This window comes from Petaurus breviceps, unplaced genomic scaffold, assembly GCF_028583685.1.
Source record: "Petaurus breviceps papuanus isolate PSGF00001 unplaced genomic scaffold, PetGlider_PUasm1.0 126, whole genome shotgun sequence".
Lineage (NCBI taxonomy): Eukaryota > Metazoa > Chordata > Mammalia > Diprotodontia > Petauridae > Petaurus > Petaurus breviceps.
In genome coordinates this window covers 78,912-87,678 of record NW_027185655.1, presented here as the reverse complement: position 1 = coordinate 87,678, position 8,767 = coordinate 78,912, and the positions used below count along the sequence as shown (strand labels likewise).

At 41.9% G+C, this 8,767-nt stretch overlaps 1 pseudogene; it reads left to right on the top strand.

The window, feature by feature from the left end:
* The first annotated feature begins 2,938 nt into the window (after positions 1 to 2,938).
* Positions 2,939 to 3,978, top strand: LOC138169331 (POU domain, class 5, transcription factor 1 pseudogene; annotated as a pseudogene).
* The last annotated feature ends 4,789 nt before the right edge of the window (positions 3,979 to 8,767 follow it).

Sequence of the window (8,767 nt, the reverse complement as noted above, 5' to 3'; positions counted from 1 at the left end):
AGAGGGGTGATGAATATGCATGTTAGGGCTTAAGTATTAACCTCTTCTGCTGTTTGTGGTTGTTGGTGGTGGTGATGACTATAATCACTTTAGAGGTCTTGGCATCGTGGATCATAGGAGTAGTTAAAACAGTTTTCCTTGTGATTGCTTCTATTTTGGAGAGGTTTGTGGGGTTAAGTTTCAAAGAAAATGTCTAACATGACATCTTCTTGGTCACATGACTGGGAAATCCCTAGACTGGTATTCAAATCTTACTGCTGATGCTCATTATTTATGTGACATTGGTATTTATCCAACATCTGGGGCTTTTTGGTTTCCTTATTGGCACGATCAGGGGTTGGACTGATCTCTAAAGGTACCTTCTGGCCCTAAAGCTTATAATACTATGAGTTCACACTGGGGTTACTGGCTATTCATAGTAATCCTAGTAAAAATTTTAACAACAAATAAATCCAGACCAACAAAACAAAACAAAACAAACAAAATACAACCTCAAGTGAAAATCTTCAAGAGAAAGCTAGGAGACAGCATGGTGAAAATACAATAGAAGGAAATTCTATTTAGGTTATGGGTCAGTGTAGATGATCTCTGACTTCCTTTCTAAATATGAGATTTTATGAAGTAATTAATCATATTCAAGTTCATCTTTTTATTTAAGTTTGTGTTTTCATAGATTAGATCTATTGAGAACTATATGTAATTAATCTTTTCTCTGGACTTACCATTCAACAATATTATTGTAATTAAATTAGTATGGATATGCATTTGTCAAAACAGGTATTGTCCTTTATACATAGAACACCTAGGACATCAAGTTGCTAAATACAACATTAAGTTAGCTTTGATAGAAATCCTGTTCTTTTATTTGATTTCCTGTGGAAGATAGGAAATTAGTTGTAGCATCCATTAAGAGGATGTTGTCAATTGTGTCAAATGTTGCCAAAATGTCAAGGAAGATAATGCCTTTAAAAAAAGAAACAATTGGATTTCATAATGGAGAGGTCACTTATAGTATACAGTTTCATTGAGTGGAGGGCAAAGAAGCCAGAATGCAAAAGGATGAAGTGCTTAATAGTGAGGAATTGAAGTCAGAAAGTTGAGGGTATTCTTCCTAGACATTCACCAGTGAAATAGAGTGGAGAATTAAGATGATGACTTGAAGGGATGGCAATGCCAGGGAAGGATTTTGTAGGAAATGGGCAATTTCAAAATCTTGGAGAATGATTCACCAATGAGATTTTGAAAATAGGGGTGGGAGGCAGAATGATGGATGGAGTATGGCATCATGGATACAAGAGAAGAAGAAATCAAGGATATACTGAGGTATTGGTCAAATGGATGACTATCTGACATTCTGGGAAGACCTTCCCTTGGAGGAGATGTGGAGAAGCACCAAGGAAATAGAGATGTTCTGAGGCGTGGAAGAGGAAAAATGAGAAAGGGGCTTCAGTCATCTTAATAAAGAGACTAGTCATCTGCTGAGAGAATGGACATGAGGCCTGGAAAGTGAGTTTGCACTAGCTGTTGTGGGGACTATGATATGGAGTCAATCAGAGGTGAAGGAAAGCATTACCTTGTAGCTGCAAGGGTCCAGGTACGTTAAACAACCTGCCTTTGCAATGAGCCCAAGCAGTTAAGTATTTCCTGAGTAGCAGTTGAGAAACTAATGGTAAAAGTGAACCAAGAGTAGAGATTAGCAGGAAATGGATACTGGAAGTACAAACCAGCCTGGTAGTCTGAACAATCCATCTTGAAATGGCTCATTTATAGAGATTGGGCTCTAAAGGGAGGAAATGAAGCCAGAATAGAAACAATGGCCAACAAAACAAAATGGAACAATGCCTGAGTTCAAAATCAAGAACAACCAGATTCAAATCTTCATGTTGGAGTGGTCTTCCTGTGGGCAAGTCTTCGATCTTTGGGAACTTTAGTTTCCTCACCTGAAAAATGAAATTGTTTGTGGAATATTTTCTCAGCTCCCTCCCACCTCTACAATCCAACACTTATTTGATTCTAGGGAGAGATTGAGGAGCCAGGAATGGCTATCAGAGTGAATATTAGATGCATGAAGACGGAGGCAGTGGATAGGTAATTCAAAAGTGGAATTTCCTAGTTCAGACCCTCAGTATCACCTATTAGGAAACTCTAACAGATTTTTTTTTTCCTTGTCTGCTTTCTTTTTCCAGAACATTATTTTCAGCTTCCCTTTACGCATTTTCATTAGGCATGGATCTGGACATGTTGGACTTCTGCTCAAAATCTTTCCATAACTCCCAAATGAATACCAAATGAAATTTAAAGTCATTCCTGTGACCTTTAGGTCTTCTACACTCTCCTTCCCTTTCCCCCATTCACCTTTTAAGACTTATTCTATACTACATTTCCACTCTTCCATATTAACTAGCATATTCAGTATCCCTGGTAGATGTTGTGTGTTTGGTTATGCAAGGTCTTTGATCATGCTGTCATTTAAATCTGGAATAATGGCATCTCTGTCCTCTGATGACTCTGTCATTATCTTATTAATCTTATTAATTTCCACATTATCTTATTAATTTCTGCCTGTTCCCCAAAGCTTAATTTTAAAAGTTCTTTCTCCTCAAAGCTCTTATTGAGTCCCTCTGTTAGCAGTAATAATTGTCCCTCCTCAGAACTGACCAGACTCCTTACTTGCACATTTTTTATGTACTTACCATGCATTATTTGGCATTGTGGTTTTTCTCCTTGAGGTCAAGGAATCTGTGTGTCCTCATTTTCATGCCCTCTAGTACTTGTACTAATGTCCTGAAAAAACAAATAGTAAATGTTTACTGGATGAAATAAAATGGAGAATGAACTAAACATTTTATTAAGCACTTGCCATTCACAAAGCCTGTGCTGTAAAGAAGTTTGTGTTCTTCAGTCCTTAAAACCCTGGGTCGGGGTGCCCTATTTCCGCATGGCCGGACACCTAGCTCCTGAATATTTCTCGCCACCCTCTGGCGGTGGCGGGGCTGGAGTTTCGGAGCCTACGTGAATTGGTCCGGCTTTCAAGGCCCACCCGGCGGGTTGGAATCGGACCAGGACCCGACGGGTGGGGAATGGCCCCGTACCACCCCTTGTATGATATGTGGGGAGGGGGTGTCTACTGTGAACCTCAGCCCAATGTGGGAGTGATGGCTCAGCCTGTTCAGGAGATCGCGGTCCCCGACGGCGGCGATGCCAGTCCTGGGGTAGAGAGCCCTTCCGAGGGCAGCTCTCCAGAGCCCCGAGACACTCACTGCTCGAGTCACCAAGATTGAGCCGGTGGAGAGTGCAGATGAACAGCCACAGGAGACCCCTTCCCCAGAGGAACTGGAGCAGTTTGCCAAGGAGCTAAAGCGGAAGAGGATCACTTTGGGTTATACCCAGGCTGATGCGGGCATCACCTTGGGGGCTCTCTTTGGCAAGGTTTTTAGCCAGACCACCATCTCTCGGTTGGTGACACTACAGCTCAGCTTCAAGAACATGTGTAAGCTCCGACCTCTGCTACAGAAGTGGCTAGAAGCTGCAGATGACAACGACCACCTTCAGGAGCTGTGCAAGGCGGAGACAGTCCTTCAACAAGCCAGAAAGAGGAAGCGTACAAGCATTGAGAATGGCATTCAGGAAAACTTGGAAACGATGTTTCTCCAGTGCCCCAAGCCCACACTTCAGCAGATCAGCAATATTGCTGAGGAGCTGGGTCTTGAGAAAGATGTTATCCGAGTTTGGTTCTGTAACCGGCGTCAGAAGGGCAAACGAAGCAATAGCAATTCACCCCGAGAAGATTTTGAGGCATCTGGTTCCTTCCCTGGTGGACCTATGCCTTTTCCCCTAGCTCCAGGCCCTCCATTCAGTCATCCCAGTTATGGGGTCCCTCATTTCACCACTCTCTATTCCCCACCTCCTTTCACAGAGGGGGATGCGTTTTCCTCTCTCCCTGTTACCACTCTGGGCTCTACCATGCATTCAAGCTGAAGGGCTTAGCCCATCCTTGGGCAGAGGAGGTAAGAGACCAGAGATGAGGAAACCAACAAATTGTTTTAAGGGCTGGGAGTTGGACGATTAAAGCTCTCTGTATGCTGGGGGTATATTTCAGAGATTCATAAACAGATTTTTTTGAGGGGAATGGGTGGAGGGAAGTTGGGAAGTTTGCTGTTTGTTAGTTCCGCATCTCTTCCATCTCCCAACTCTTAAATAAAGCAATCTGAAAAGCAAAAAAAAAAAAAAGTTTGTGTTCTAATAGAGGAGATAAAGCTCATATTCTAATAGAGGAGACACAATACTGGACAAGACATTGTCCAAGTTAACGAACAAGATAATTTCCACTGATGAAATCGTGGCAGTATCTGAAGTCTATTGGACAGTGCCAAAAACTTTGGTGACAAGACCTTTCTTGTCTAGGTCTTTAATAAATGTAGACCCTACAGGAGCAATGGCAGCCTACATCTCCACAGGGGTTGCTTCTTAGGATAATGGCCGTGGGAACTGGGCTGGAGACATTGCTATTCCCAAGGCTCTTGGGTTCAAAGTCCTAGACTTCTCTTTCAAGATATGAGAAAAGATGGTGGTCAAGGTGGTGGTTGTGGTTTAACTTCTTTAATCCATGTTTCCACCTTTATCTCATCCATGCCTGTAATGCCACGCACAGAAGCTTTCCAGAGAACTGCTACTTTGAACAGCTTTTAAGATCCTGATTACACACTATAGTGAACACTCTATTTATTCCATAACATATCAAAGCAAAACATTCACAGAAAATCAAGGTACACCATTCACAATATTACAACTTATCACAGAAAACCACAATATAATATTCATAACAGCTTATCATTAAAATGGCCACATAATTTTCAACAAAGTGGTCACAATATTTAGAACAAAGAACAATCATCTCAAGGTACAATAGTCAAAGTCTTCCACTCATGGGGCAAAGTCTTAACTCAGTCAGTCACTTATTCAACAATCAATTACTAAGTATCATTAATCACTAAGTACAATAGAAGATATAGACCCTCCACCCCTAGGTCACTAGTAAGCTACAATTCCATAATTACTCAGTACCCACAGAGAGATCTTTTCATCTTGACTTGGGGCTGGTTCTCAGATTCTCTGGATCCCCTTGCTGGTCCCAGATTCTACCTGGATTCTCCAGACTGTCACCTGGGTTCAATGGCAGACAGTTCCTTGTCCAGTTCTCTGGGTAGATCCTGCTCCACACTGAAGTTCACAGGGTCTGGTCCATGTCAGATCCTTTACAGTTTCTGCTCCAGGAAATTCAAGGCTCAACCAAGCCACAAACAGACAAAGTCCCTGCATCCTGGTGATGCTTCTTCAGTCTTCTGCAGCTCATTCAAAAAATCAGAATCACTTTAAACAGCCTGGGGCTCCTGGGATCCTGGGCTCCTGTTCAGGAGAAGTTCTACTACCACAAGTTCTCAGGAAATTCTGGCTCAGTTCTCCATTCTCTCTTCTGTAGCTGCTCTGCCACCAGATGCTGGTCCCAAGAAATTCTGACTGTGCCTCTCTGGGACTTTTCTTATATACACAGCATTAGCTTCCTGTTTTAGCCAATACCTTCCTGTTACATCAGTAACAAGACACATGAGTTCATGCCTTCTGTTTCCCTAATCAGAGGCTTGATCAATTACTAAGGGCTAATCAGGTACCTGCTACCTTTGCCAACACAAAGGGATCTTCAGATTCAACTTACATTCCCATCACAATACTATGGTGTCTTGGTGCTTCTACTAGGCTGACCTGCTAGCCCTGTGTGTGGCAGTTGCTGGTTAGTAGGTGAGGATGGCTGGCCCTTTCTCCATGGGAGTCATTTCTCTACATGGAGGCTGTGAAGTCTGGGCTGGAAGTAAGACAGTTCTTTTGGTGGGTCTGGTCATTCCCAGGATTCCTGTGCCTCAACAGATAAAACAGGTATGGAAAGATTTGTGGCCAGACTCAAAGCACTATAGAGCATTCTGCATAAGATAGGTTCCAATCAAGGACTGTGAGGGATAGAGTCCAAGTTCAGGATCTCTTTTTTATGTGTTGGATAACTGTTTCATTCTCCTTTCAGCATATTCTCAAATTCACGTCAGCTCAGTCACATAGGGTGCAGTGTACTGTAGGAATGAACCAGCACACATCCTCGTTCAGAATGCAGAAAGGAACTGATGAAGGGCTGTACGTGTCAAACAATAATTTCTATTCACCGGTTAAATGAGTCTTCCATATGCATGTTCATGAAGGAGGTTTCCACTTCCAGACTAGAAGGAGTGTCAGCAACTTTGGCCTTGTGAGATGGTGCAGCTCTCTGCTACTTATTATTTCACATCCCATGTGCTGCACAAACCAATGGCTTCTTTGATTATTTCAGGAGTTCCTTCAAAGAGCTCTTTCCTAACTGAATAGTTAGTGCCTCACACTTCAAAATTAATTAGCTGCAAAAATTAATGGAGCAGAGGTGAGGAGATGATTGCTGACCAATATGCTATTTCCACCCCAACCGCATAATGAGAGTATAGAGTTTAGACCAAGGGTGAGGAACCTACGCCCCCCGGGGCTGACCTCAGGGGTGCAGGTTCCCCACCCCTGGCTCAGACCTTGGTCAGAAAGGAGCTCTTCTTGTGGATTTGAATGTGTGCGCTGGCCTTTTGTGGAGGGTCATGTCAATTGTGAAATAATAGAGTAACTCCTGATTGGTCCCCATGACTAAAGAGTTGTGTTAAAGATGACTAACTTCTTCTTACAGTTTATTCTCTTCCACACATGCTGCGTTCCAACAACACTAGCCCACTGAAATTGCTTACACATAACACTCAATCTCCCATTTGGTGGAGCTGGCTGGCAGCAGGTGGCACAGTGGATAGAACACTGGCCCTGGAGTTAGGAAGACCCGAGTTAAAACCCAGCATCAGATGCTTAGTAGCTGTGAGACCCTGAGCAAGTGATTTAATCTCTATTTCATCAACTGTAAAATGGTCGGGGGTGGGGTGGAGTGATAATAAAAGCACCTACAATGTAGGGTGGTTGGGAGGATCAAATGAGATCTTATTTGTAAACAGTTCTTGGCACAGAGTAGGCGCTTAATAAATGTGTATTCCCTTCCTTCTCCCCTCTCCCATCTATCTTTATGCCCCTTCCCCAGCTATCTCCTATACTTGGAACGTTCTGCCCTCTTACTTTTAATTTCTCTGACTTCCTTTATGCCTTGGTTAAAATCCCACCTACCCCAGGACGTCTTTCAGATTTCCCTCAGCTGCTAAAATCTTCCCCTTTCCAGTTCTTTTACCTTTAGATATATTTTATATGTACCTTATTGTTTATGTTTTTCCATTACAAGATAAGTACCTTGACAGCTGCTGTTTTTGCTACTCCCCCCCACCTTTTTGTATCCACATCACTAAATACTTTATGAATACCTGTTGACATGATTGAAAAGCATGGAGTATGGACTTTCATGGAATAATCTCCTCCTCCATTCACCTTGGTTTAGGGTGTGCTGGACCCAATTCAGAGAGCCAATTATTAAATCTTTAATTTGAACATTTAGACCTTGGAAACTGACAAATGTTAAAAATTGGGGCTTTCTTGTTTGGTTGATTGTCTATACTTAAGAGAGTTATGGAGAAAAGTAGATAATGAAGATTAAAATTAAAAGTATGTAATACATATATTTCTATCCATCCATCCATCTATATGTCTATCTATCCATCTCTCTCTCTCCCTCTCTCTCTCTCTGTCTCTCTCTCTGTCTCTGTCTCTCTCTATGTCTCTCTTTGTCTCTCTGTCTCTGTCTCTCTGTCTCTCTCTCAGAGCCAACATATTCCTATGACTATAAGAGATATAGAAATGAACATCCCCACTTTCTTTTGGGCCCCTTTGAGATTCTTCCAGTATTTTCTCTCCCTTGAATTTCTAATAAGGAAGAGAAAGAAGGGTCTTTTTCACTCCCACTTCCCCCTAACGAGAAAGGAGCTACAAGATATTTGCCTTGGTAGATCTGATACTGGACTTCTGCTTTTTGATTGCTGTCCTGAATACAGGACAGTACCAACAATCCTAAGAAATAGATGATTCTTTCCTTCTTTGTAGCAAAATTTTTAGAGTTCAGGATTTGGGCATCTACAAGGCAGAAGGAGGAGAATTCTATAACAACAGGCTTCTATTAGAAAATCTCACTACCAGGAGGAATGTGTACCTGAAGGACAAAAAAACAAACAAACAAAACAGATTGTGACTAGAAGACTTTGTGTGGGACTCCACATGTCTCTTAAGGCCAGTGTGATATATCTGTTCAGCATTCTCATAAAGGACCTTGATCTTTGAAGGAGCATCATAACTATAGTGGGCTATTGTTTTCTGTATCTGTGATTATAAAGCTGTGAGTCTTAAATGGTTTCTATGGTGAAAGAAATTTTAAAAAGCTGCCTATACTGTACACTAAGTCCTTTTCTCTAGAAGAAACCCTGTTTTAAACATTTTGGGGAGATTCTAGGCATGAATCACACCTATGTTTTGTTTTAAATACTTCCCTAGAGTTTTACTCTGGTTGAGGACAGAGAAATCTGACTCCCTGAATAAATATGAGTCTGTGTTATACCAGATTTCCTCCCCCTTGGAGGGTTCAGTGGGATGAGAGTTACATCAAAATAAAATCAAAACCAAAGAAAATGCTATAAAAATCCATTTAAACTGCACACAGTTACCATTATGCCACACACAGAAGGGGAAGAAAAAGAAACTCAGTGTAACTAGCAGGTGATGTTAC